At 40.6% G+C, this 12446-nt stretch overlaps 1 protein-coding gene across 1 annotated transcript in view; it reads right to left on the bottom strand.

The window, feature by feature from the left end:
• Positions 1 to 11761, bottom strand: part of plekhh1 (pleckstrin homology domain containing, family H (with MyTH4 domain) member 1) — a 76856-nt gene extending 65095 nt beyond the window's left edge. Inside the window, exons 1-2 of the mRNA XM_063007453.1 lie at positions 11712 to 11761; positions 10364 to 10426 (exon numbers count right to left, since the gene is read on the bottom strand). The gene's annotated coding sequence lies outside the window, so the exon portion shown is untranslated. The remainder of the gene's footprint in view (positions 1 to 10363; positions 10427 to 11711) is intronic.
• Positions 11762 to 12446: the final 685 nt, after the last annotated feature.

Here is a 12446-nt window from a genome sequence, read left to right as displayed (position 1 = left end):
AGAAAATGCATAAAATATAATAGAAAAAAAAATTAAAATTAGCCAACGGTGACTCTCAGTCAACTGCTGAGCAGCTTAAGTCCTGCATCAAGCAAAAATGAGCACAAACTCCACTTGAAAAACTTGATATGATTCCTTTTGTCTGCTCTCTTGGTGGTTGCCACAGCAGATCATGAATCCGCATATTTGATTCGGCACAGTTTTTACACAATAGATTTTTTTTTTAATGTGGCAAATGTAAGTAGACTAAATCTGTATTGTGTTGCTGTGGAAATCTCTTAAATTATTTGTATTATATTTAGCTATATTATACACACTGAAATAACACCAATGATCTAGTCTAATTTTCTCTGAATCACATTTCCTAGAAGGTGAGCACACTGGTGATCACCAGCATCTGCAGGCCTTCCCACCTGCTCACCTCATTTCCACCCTAAGGAACACTACTCCAGGATCACTTTGGTAACTAAGAAAAAGCAAACTCAGCACTTGAGGGACACAGTGAAACAAATGTTTACTTTTACCAAGATTTGCCAGCAGAACTTTTTTTAGTCCCAGCTGGGACCTGAGTTGACCCTGTGGTTGTGTGTGGGTGTCTGGCAGCTCGGCACTTTTGCAGACAGTTTACCCTCCAGGTCAATTCCTTCCCCTGGAGCAAGCGTCCAAATATCCCTACCCATGCAATCCCTTCTTAATTACAGGCCAGAGGAGAAACAGGATCCTGGCCCACACAATGGCATCTTTCTGCATGACAGTCCCATTACAGATAAGTGGGAGGGGGTCTTTCTCTAACTGAACCCCTCTCCCTTGTAATCCCAGGAAGGGGGATTAAGAATGTTTCAGGCTGAATGGAGGGAATGTGGGAAAACTAGGCTTGAAAGTTTTTACCTGTAAGGGTAAGGGCAGTTATTTCCAAATGTTGGGTACTTCCACAAATAGTCGGTCAAATGATCCAGTGGGAGGCTGTCAATCAAAGCAGCAGGCATAAAACAACTCATTGAAGTGGCTAAAATGTATTTAGCACCAACAATAGTCCTGCAGACCTGACAGTGTTTCAAGATAGCAATACTCTTAACATTATAGGGAAAGACTAAGATGATATAATTAGATGCCTATTCATTTCTCCATAACCAATCTCAGCACCAATACCAGAGCGGTAATTTTGCTGGGTTACATTATGGTTCACCTACCAGACAAAAAAGGCATGATGTTAAAGAGGAACTGAGGCGGCAGGCCCAGACACAGCGCGACATAAGAATGCTCTGTGTGCGCAGCGCCACAACAGTGCCATGTGGCACTCTGCAATTAGCAGCCTACTAACTATAGCCCCGTCTGCAAATTACAGAAGTGCTCTGTCAGAAGGTTTAAGTCGCCGACCAGACGTCTTAATGCAGCAGTCTACAGTAAAGCCCAGACCTGAAGTTTGTGGAGCCTTGTTGGGTTGCAAGGAAAAGCCAGGACGTGTGTAGAGTTAGACCGCATCCCCAGTGCTGCCAAATATGGCAACAGGGTGCAAGTAATCCATCCGGTTGTAAAGCTTGTTCGACCGCAGTTTACTTATCAAGAGGAGACAAGGGCTTTGCATCCCAAGCTCTTGTTTAACTTGGGGACAGTGGACGAGGTCCCTGAAATAAACAACACAGAGATTGTTTACTTTTGACTAATTAGTATTCATTATTCTGCACATATGATTTAGTTAGAAATAGGTTATGCTAAACTAATACCAGTTATGCTAGAATTAAGGCAAAATACACCCTTTACAGAGTTCCAGACTATCATGAAGTGACACACTTACACATAGGGGCAATTTAAAGTCAGTCCACCAACTGGCATTTTTCGTTTTGCTTCAAAAAGCTAGATCCCAAACACCCACAAAGACACAAACAGCACTTTTCCACCAAAAGAACCCTGGTTCTTGAACTGGTTCTGTTTAGGCTTCTTCAAACTTTGGTGTTTTTTAGAGAACTGGCCTGTGTTTCCACCAGTTTTAGGGAGCCAAGCATGTGTCATCAATGGTAGGCATTAAGCAATGAAAGTAAAGAGTAGTAATGTGCTTTTGTTGTCATTTTTATGCAAAAAGCATTGATCGACTGTTTAAACTGTTGAAAGGACCACCCCACCTGGGGATCGAACCCAGGACTTTCTTGCTGTGAGGTGACAGTGCTACTCACTGAGTAAAGCCCAGACCTGAAGTTTGTGGAGCCTTGTTGGGTTGCAAGGAAAAGCCAGGACGTGTGTAGGGTTAGACTGCATCCCCAGTGCTGCCAAATATGGCAACAGGGTGCAAGTAATGCGTCCGGTTGTAAAGCTTGTTCGACCATGGTTTACTTATCAAGAGGAGACAAGGGCTTTGCATTCCAAGCTCTTGTTTAACTTGGGGACAGTGGACGAGGTCCCTAAAATAAACAACAAAGAGATTCTGTTTACTTTTGACTAATTAGTATTCATTATTATTAAACGGACAGTTCTGTTCCTAAAATCTGATTGGCTGAGCCGCGTTCGCAGCCGTTGTAAAATTAAGCAATAGAACACAAGAGGGAGTGTGTTATCGCGAATAACATCACGGCTGTGATTTGGTCGCAGGCACGAGCCGAAGGAGAGTGCCGTAGATTATCACAGCCGTGATGTTATTCGTGATAACACATGACCTCAAGTGTTCTATTGCTTTTATACAACAGTTTTTACAAAATAAAGAAAGAAAATAAATCAAAGAAGCCCTGAATTTCATATTAAATATGCTTTAATATTGACAATACCTTCCGCCAAAAAGTAGTTCCACAATGAATATAAAGTTTAACACTACAAAGCAGACATCCCAAGTTGCAAAAACTCATTTTAGGGAGGTAAGAACAAGAAGAAGAAGAAGGCAAGAACCTCTGAAGGGAAAAAAAGAAATAAAAAACCTCACACACACCAAAGGATATGGGTGATAACAGAACTCTTAGGAGCTGCTAACTGGGCTATTAAGCTAACTGTTTGCGTTACAAACACATTAAAGTTTCCTACATAGTGCACTAGATTGTGTATCAGATCACGGATTTATGTTCCCTACATAGTGCACTAGATTGTGTATCAGATCGTGGATTTATGTTCCCTACATAGTGCGCTAGATTGTGTATCAGATCGTGGATTTATGTTCCCTACATAGTGCACTAGATTGTGTATCAGATCGTGGATTTATGTTCCCTACATAGTGCATTAGATTGTGTATCAGATCGTGGATTTATGTTCCCTACATAGTGCGCTAGATTGTGTATCAGATCGTGGATTTATGTTCCCTACATAGTGCGCTAGATTGTGTATCAGATCGTGGATTTACATTCCCTACATAGTGCACTAGATTGTGTATCAGATCGTGGATTTATGTTCCCTACATAGTGCACTAGATTGTGTATCAGATCGTGGATTTATGTTCCCTACATAGTGCGCTAGATTGTGTATCAGATCGTGGATTTATGTTCCCTACATAGTGCATTAGATTGTGTATCAGATCGTGGATTTATGTTCCCTACATAGTGCATTAGATTGTGTATCAGATCGTGGATTTATGTTCCCTACATAGTGCGCTAGATTGTGTATCAGATCGTGGATTTATGTTCCCTACATAGTGCATTAGATTGTGTATCAGATCGCGGATTTATGTTCCCTACACAGTGCGCTAGATTGTATATCAGATAACGGATTTAAAACGCGATCGGGAATAAAGGCTGTGTCGCCTGTATGCGCGTTTATGTGCATGAAGCTTGTCGTTACTGGCAACGCGTCAGCGGAGTAATACAGTTGTGGTGTGAAAAGGCCGTGCTGTTATCACGAATATCAGCACGGTTAGAACGCTTCTCAACCAATCAGATTGTAAGGTCGGAACTAACTGTTGTATAATCCCCGATATACGCACACCTATGACCACCTTACATCATTCCATATTAATACGCCACTGAAAAGAAAAAGTACAAACTTGGTTGAACACTATTTTAAGTCATGTACTATACATGGAAATGTTCAGATTAATATAAACAGTAATCCTAATCATTAAGCGGGTGTTTCGTCCAAGAAATAGTGCAATAGTGTTTGTGGAGGAATGTTTATTGCGAATGTTATGTTCGCCTTAATGTTGCCTAGCAACACTGTTAACGGACTACCTGATTTCACAGAAGAATGCTTTTTGTAAGTGTTTTTGTAAATAAAAACATTTAATAAATTGCACATTGTTGTATTTTATTATATTGTATGTTGACCGCCGTTTTATAAAAGCAATAAGCCACTCCGCTTCGCGTCGTGCCAAAACATCCTTCCCCATAATAAAATCCCAGTAACACACGGTCTCTCATGGCTTATTGCTTTATTCTGCACATATGATGTAGTTAGTATTTTTAGTTAGTAATAGGTTACGCTAAACTAATCCCAGTTATGCTAGAATTAAGGCAAAATGCACTCTTTACAGAGTGCCAGACTATCATGAAGTGACACACTTACACATAGGAGCAATTTTTGTTTGACTGCAAAAAGCTAGAGACACATAGTGCTTTTCCACCAAAAGAACCCTGGTTCTTGAATCGGTTCTGTTTAGGCTTCTTTGAACTTTGGTGTTTTTTAGAGAACTGGCCTGTGTTTCCACCAGTTCTTGGGAGCCAAGCATGTGTCATCAATGGTGGGCACTGAGCAACAAAAGTAAAGAGTAGTAATGTGCTGTTGTCGTCGTTTTTATGCAAAAAGCATCGATCAACTATTGGTGATAAGAAGACAGACAGCGACACGGTTTCTCGTGTATGTCGCCATTGTTGCCTTCTGTAGTGCATTCTTGAGAAGCGTTTTGCACTTCGTTCACCGTGACCCTCGGCACAAATAGCCACTTAAAGTGACCTAATTGGTCCACTGTAAAACTTACCAAATATGATACACATGACCACAATTTGGATTGCCACAGTAAATGGTCTGAATACTTTAGTAAAAAAGAGGCTTAAAAATTCTTTTCACTTCACCATTATGGGTGATTAGGTCTCGATTGATGGGTAAAAATAGCAGTTACACTGATTCAGAATCGTATTTATTTATTAGGATTTTTACGTTCATCAGATTAAGATTCATCAGCTCACAAGTTTAACATCACACAGTCAAGGACAATTTTGTATCTCCAATTCACCTCACTTGCACATCTTTGTATTGTGGGAAGAAACCGGAGCCCCCAGAGGAAACCCACACAGACATGGGGAGAACATGCAAACTCCACACAGAATCCCAGGGATCAAACTCAGGACCTTCTTGCTGTGAGGCGACAGTGATACCCACCAAGCCACCTTGCCGCCCAATTGCCACAGTAAATGGTCTGAATACTTTTGTAGGTCTAGATTGATGGGTAATTATAGCAGTTACACTAATTCAGAATAAGATCCACAACGCAATAATTTGCACAATATGCAAAAAGTCTGGATACTTTTGAATCCACTGTATATGGGACCACTGTGACATTGTTACATTTGCATCATAAAAAATAGGATTCACAGTTTTTAGCAGAACAGAACAACTGTTTGTGATTTAAAAACTTGTTTAAAACCTCGTCATGATGTGCTCTTCAGTTTCTAAGCACAGGACTAATGCAAATGACACATCATACCCTCAAGCACTGCAGCTGAGAGTGACCTAACTAGGTAGGAGGGTGTGTACATGGAGTTCCAAATCAAAACCACACAATTCTCTGGTACATCGTTTATTCAAGCGGAACCCTTTCCTATTATTCCATGCTCTCATTCATATGGACCTTCAAACTCACACGATGAAAAACGCAACCCACCACACACTCTCTATTGAGTATGCAGCTGTGGTGATGTAAGCGATTAGGTGATTTCATGCTATCAGACATTTGAAATCCCCACTGTGGTTTTTTTATTGTCCATATCAAGATCCAAGTGGTTTCCAATGAATTTGGCCTTTTGTTCAAATTACCCAGACCAACAGGGGAGTGTGTGGATCTGGGCTGGTCTGCGCCTGAGTGTGCATGCATATATAGATGTGTTTCACAAAGACCATCACAATTAGCATGGAGCTAGTCATCTAAGACAGACCTTTTTGCTTTTTAATCCAGTCATATCCAATTACCCGATTGCATTACGCTTCTTCTTTACTGATGTTGATCTCCACCCTGGTTGAGGAGAGCCGAGACTCCGACACGTGTGCAGTAGCCGACTGCATCTTTTCACCTGCACAAGGCGAGTTCATATGCAGATCAGCTTTGTGTACGAAGAGACACACCCTGATCCCCATTATCCCTCGACTCTGAGCAGGCGGCATCAATCAGCCAGCAGAGGTCGCAATTGCATCAGTTACGAGGTGCCCTTCGGCACCCTAGAATCGAATAGAATGCCTTCATTTGTCATATATACATATACAGGTGTACAGTACGATGCAATTCTTTCTTCGCATACCCCAGCTTAATTGTACAGTGCCTCTGGAGCGGAGAGGGTTAAGGGCCTTGCTCAAGGGCCCAACAGTGGCAGCATGGCAGAGCCAGAATTCAAACTCTCAATCTTTCAACTGATAGCCCCAAGCTCTTCCAACTAAGCTACCACTGTCTACCACTGTCCCTGGCCTTGAACAACAGCCAATCATTGTTCGCGTAGGCACTCAGCCTGTCTCTCTAGTCAGTCCATTCAGGGCCTGCACTCAACAGTTTACTGCCACTGCAAACATTAGCACTGGAGAGCTGTCAAAGTGTAAAGCAGATGTTCTGAACTCTGCAACTGTTCCTGAAAATAATTTAGTGCTCCACTTCAAGCTGTTTGGCTCATATTCAAACTGTCTGGTCAGCTATAAGAATAGTGCCATAATGACCCAGAAGGCTGCACAGCACAGTAGCCTCAGTTGTACGTCTGCATAGTATAAATGTCTAGATTCCAGTATCTCTTTTTCTAAAAACATCTAAAGCCTGATGCATACCATAAAGCAAACTGGAACATGCAGTTTGGATGTTTCAATTGCTTGTGATCCATCTTCTGGTCACCATAAGATATGATTAGTAGCACATCATAAAATAACAATAATTGTTCAAAATGACAGACATGTTGTGAGAAAGAAAGAGGCTATTATGTGTCGACATATCATTGATGTGTATAGTGAAATGTTATAGAAACATAGGTCATAAGTCTTTCTGTCTATCTCTCTCCCACACACATATTATATTATATACATATAAAGAGAGAGAGGTCAGGGGACAGCTGTAGCTCCTCTTACTCATTCTTTGTTCTTTTTCTTTCTCCGCCTGAACTGATGTTCCAGAAGCGCTGTGCACAGTCTAATAACAGGCTACTGTAAACTGGCCACCCTTATTATCAGCCGAAGTAGTAAATATAGCCCAAGACATTCCACGAGGCTGAGGTGTAAACATTTTTAGGGCTATCAGGCAAATGCAGACACGCACACACGTGTATATGCACATGCACATACAACTCCATCAACGTACGTCCTTATAGCCGGCTAGTGACTTGGAGTCGCTTTTACGTCCGTCTGTGTAATATCACACAGCTTAACCTCCTCGACACAGGAAAAGGGTCAATGTGCAATTCTAATGCCTCAACCATTCGATGCAAAACAGCACTCCCAATATACAGCTGAGGCCAAATGTTATTTTTTTAAATTTGTGGTTGATTGGAATACACAATTGGTCACAAATCTGAGTTTGTCAAAAGTTTGTAGGTGTTCTAAAAAAAAAGGCAGTTTATAAAGTTATTTTCCGTTAACCAACTTCAGTGAACTGCAGAGTCCTGACCTCAACTCTTCTAAAAATTTTAGGATGAATTAGCCGAGCCTTCCCGTCCAACAACAGTGCCTAACTCTGCAAATGCTCTAAACAGGCACGCATTCCCACAGTCACATATTGTGGAAAGCCTTCCCAAAAGTAGATGCAGATCAAATCGCAATCAATTTTGTCCACAGCACACTAAATATTTAGTGATGAGTTCCTTAATTATTTTCTCAATACTAAAAGTGTCTAGGATAATGTCAACATTTGCCAAAAACAGTGTTTCTCTGCAATTAAATATTTAAAAAGTCCGTCACATCAAGAAAGATCACCAAACTTGTCAAGCACTCTTAATCATATTAAAACCTGACACTGAACGCCATAAAAGATCCAAGCAAAGATGGCTATTAGATATTAAGATTAAAATTGGGCATAGAAAAAAAGTTGAGTATTCTCTATAAAGAAACACATTAGCAAGATCAAAGTCTTGCGTGAACTCTGAATGAGCACCAATGTCCATTGTTGGGAATGTTAATTTAGTAAAAAGGTTTAAAGACTATTGGTCTCTTTTACAATCACTTATCATGTCTTAAAATAAAAAAGACTCCATACGGTCTTCATATAGGGTTCATGCTTATTATTTTTATGAAGAATTGGTTTTAATAATTGCATTTGGTTACTACAGTACATGTGAAAAGTTATTATTATAAGGTAACTTTAATGTTTTGCATAACCTGTTTGCAGAGTAAGAGCTTTACTGTATACGATAGATAAGAGCTGGGATCACCCTACATTTTAAAGAAGCATATGCTCCTACTGGCAGGTGTTGTGAAAGTGCTTGCAGCAAACCAACTCTGACAGCAAACTGAGTCACAGAAGTATGAAAACTACCTGAGGCACCAACATGGCACCCTAGTATTATTGTTAATAAAATAAATAGTATAGAATGCCTACTTGTTTGCTTTTTAATCTTTAGTGTTGTTTTTAACAGCCTAATTCTTGTTTTATTTGTAGTACATGATAGCACAATAGAGCCCAATATTTTAACACTGTGTTGACAATAAAGACCGTTCCTTACTGCATTCACAAATGCAAGTTACAACTATACTATGAATAGCTAAAACTATATGTTAACAACGTCCTTAGAAACATCTTCTTAGGGCTTATGCTCACCTGAAATAGACTGCACAGCTGTCATGGCATCACTAACACTGATAATATTTTTTAAGCAACATCTGCTGCCTTCTATTTTTTTTTTTTAAACAGGGATATTCATGAATGCATATATTGCTTGTACTCCGATTCCAGCTTCCCTCCGCCGGACCACCTTCGGCTTTGTGCTTGCATCGGGATGCGGCTTCCCTCCCCCGGGCCACCTTCGGCTTTGTGCTTGCATCGGGATGTCGCGCATCCATCGGGGATCTCGTGGGAGTTTCGGGGTTTGATGGCACTGGTGGTGTGCTGGCTGGCCTGGCTGGGTTGGCTAGCATGGAACTTGACTTGAACATCGAACTCTCTCCGCTTTGGATTACTTCACATCCGTTCGCTATCCGGCAAGGATCCTCTGGTCTATGATCTCCTGAAAGATCATGGATATGACTTCCTTTGCTTGACGGAGACATGGCAACAACCTGGTGACTTCTCCCAGCTGATTCAGTGCACTCCACCTGGGTTTGTTTACATCTGCGAAGCTCATGTCACGGAATGAGGAGGCGGTACCGCGATTCTCTTTAGGGAGAAATGTAGGGTTTCCACAGTATCTGTTCTTTATTCACTTGATTGTTTAATGTTAATTGTATGTCTTGTATTGTTGTTTAACTGCTCTGTAAGATGTAAGGTGCCCTTGAGTGCTTTGAAAGGCGCCTATAAACAAAATGCATTATGTTTATTATTATTATGTGTTAAAACAGCATGGCATTGTAACTAGAGAGCAGGTGCTAGACTAGGCTGTCTGCGGTCCAGATCCATCTCCAAAGAAAATGTGTATTATGAGGCACAATGTATGGTTGCACCGTTGATGACCTTTCATAACTGATTCGATATAAAATGCTTTTGTGAAAAGCAATCAGTGACAACAAGATCTTTTCATAACCCAACAAATCTGATTACTAAACAATCACCTAACATAAATCAAGGTACCAGTACAGCATGTCGGTGGAGTGCTGTGAGTGAACATGTATGGTACTTCTTTTTTAGCATCCGTAGACAACCATCAAAAGTATTTTCGGCAAGGTTGCTATGGTAACAAGCAATTCACTTGTTTCTTTATCATCTTAAAATAAAAACACTTCAACTTGTGTTTTCTTCTTAAAAACCCAGAAAAACCCAACATACTCTCCACCTTTAAACATCTACATTTTCGGCATTTAGCAGACACTTTTACCCTAAGTGACTTACAGTACTGTGACAGTATATTGTCTAAGCAACTGAGGGTTAAGGGCCTTGCTTAAGGGCCCAACAGTGGCAACTTGGCAGTGGTGGGGCTTGAACCATTGACCTTTTAATTACTAGTCCAGTACTTTAACCACTAGGCTACTGTTTAGGGATTTCTTGTTGGCATCAAACTTAAAATAAGCAAATGTGCTAATAAAAACAAATAATTTATAACATAAAACATTAAATATTACTCACTCGCTCTTTAAACTGCTTATCCTCATCAGAGTCACAAGGGGGTTGCAGGAGACTATCCCAGCTCTAAATGGGTGCAAGGCACACAGGGCAACATTAAATATTATTAAGTCGAAGTCGATAAGTCGAAGTGAATAAACAAATCACTGCTTTCTGTTCTCTGGAATGACACTAGGTGGCATGGCGGTGCAGTAGTGTGGGTGCTGCACAGCTTCGAGGTTCCAAGGATCAGGGTTCGATCCTCACCTCTGGTCATCGCAAAACACATGCAAAAGTCTTTGTTTACTCTCCACCTTTAAACATTTACATTTTCGGCATTTAGCAGACACTTTTACCCTAAGTGACTTACAGTACTGTGACAGTATATTGTCTAAGCAACTGAGGGTTAAGGGCCTTGTTTAAGGGCCCAACAGTGGCAACTTGGCAGTGGTGGGGCTTGAACCATTGACCTTTTAATTACTAGTCCAGTACTTTAACCTCTAGATTACTGTTTAGGGATTTATTGTTGGCATCAAACTTAAAATAAGCAAATGTGCAAATAAAAACAAATAATTTATAACATAAAACATTAAAACACTCACTCACTCACACTCTCTCTCTCTCTCTCTAAACTGCTTATCCTCATCAGAGTCGCAAGGGGGTTGCTGGAGACTATCCCAGCTCTAAATGGGTGCAAGGCACACAGGGCAATATTAAATATTGTTGTTTCATTTAAAACAAGTCACAGTGAATAAACAAACCACTGCTTTCTGTTGTCTGGAATGACACTAGGTTGCATGGCGGTGCAGTAGTGTGGGTGCTGCACAGCTTCGGGGTCCTGAGGATCAGGGTTCGATCCTCACTTCTGGTCGATGCTAAACCCATCCAAAATCAAAATGACCTTAATAAATGAGTAAATGGGTCATTTCTTGTGTTTAACATTGTATCAACGAGTCCTCACATGTAAAGTGATGCCAGTATTAACTTTTAATGGAAGTGTTAAGTGTGCTTTTGTATCCAGTTAGACTTCTATAAACACTGTAGGTGTTTATTCAGCACTGAGGACTTGGCTGTGAAAGCACTGTAAAAGCGCAATAAAAATGCAGCTCTGCTGTTAAAACTCTGTCCAGACATGGTCACACGCACAGGTGTGCAAAACACACACACACACACACACACACACACACACACACACACACAGGTCAAACACTTCGACTCCAGTCCGTCCTCATACAAGTGCATAGTAAAATTCAAAAGCAAACGTATTTCTTCATAAAGCAGACATGAATTCATAGTGCGCCTTTCATCACTGCAGCATGTGAGCTGTGTGTAACCTTCACGCATATGGAGAGCAGCAGCTGCTTTTGCTTACCTTCCTCCAAACCGCCGAGCTTTCCGTTCAAATCCTACAGCCGGTACATCACACACATTATTCACACGTACACCGCGGACACCCGCTTTCCTGCGTCCAGTTACTCAAATTTACCGCTCTGCGTCATCGTTTTCATTCTCTCTGACCGAGTACTTTGAATAAGTCACACTTGTGCAGCGTACAGAGCAGACTGAGAGAAACTTCTTCATTCAGTCAGTAGTTGAAGTTCATTCTCCTCTGGCTTTAAAGAGCCAGACACTATAGAAGCCGATAGAAGCCACGCCCACTCGACTGCCCCCTCCTGCCTCCTGGACAGGAAACTGCGTCAGACATCAACACGCTCCTGTATCATCTCCTATCCTACTAAACCAGCTGCAGTATTCTTTTGGATTAATTTATATTATGATATAGATTGGAAAATAACATGGCTTTTACCAAATACATTTTTTATTACAAATAAGACAAGGGAAGTAACTCTAAGGATTCAGCATAGATGTTACCCAATCAATAAAACTATTGCTAAATTTAAAAAAGATATAAATACTAAATGTTCATTTTGTCACAAATATGAATAATCCCTCATTCACTTGTTTTGGGATTGCTCATTTTGCTCAATTTTTTGGATTGATTTAAATAATTTTATTAATAGAAAAGTTAGCTATAACTTTAAATTAAAAACTGAATTTATTCTCTTTAGAATAACTAAAAGTGACATATTGAATTCAGATGTGACTT

Source organism: Trichomycterus rosablanca, chromosome 13, assembly GCF_030014385.1.
Source record: "Trichomycterus rosablanca isolate fTriRos1 chromosome 13, fTriRos1.hap1, whole genome shotgun sequence".
Taxonomy (NCBI): domain Eukaryota; kingdom Metazoa; phylum Chordata; class Actinopteri; order Siluriformes; family Trichomycteridae; genus Trichomycterus; species Trichomycterus rosablanca.
This window is presented reverse-complemented; position numbering and strand designations above follow the sequence as displayed.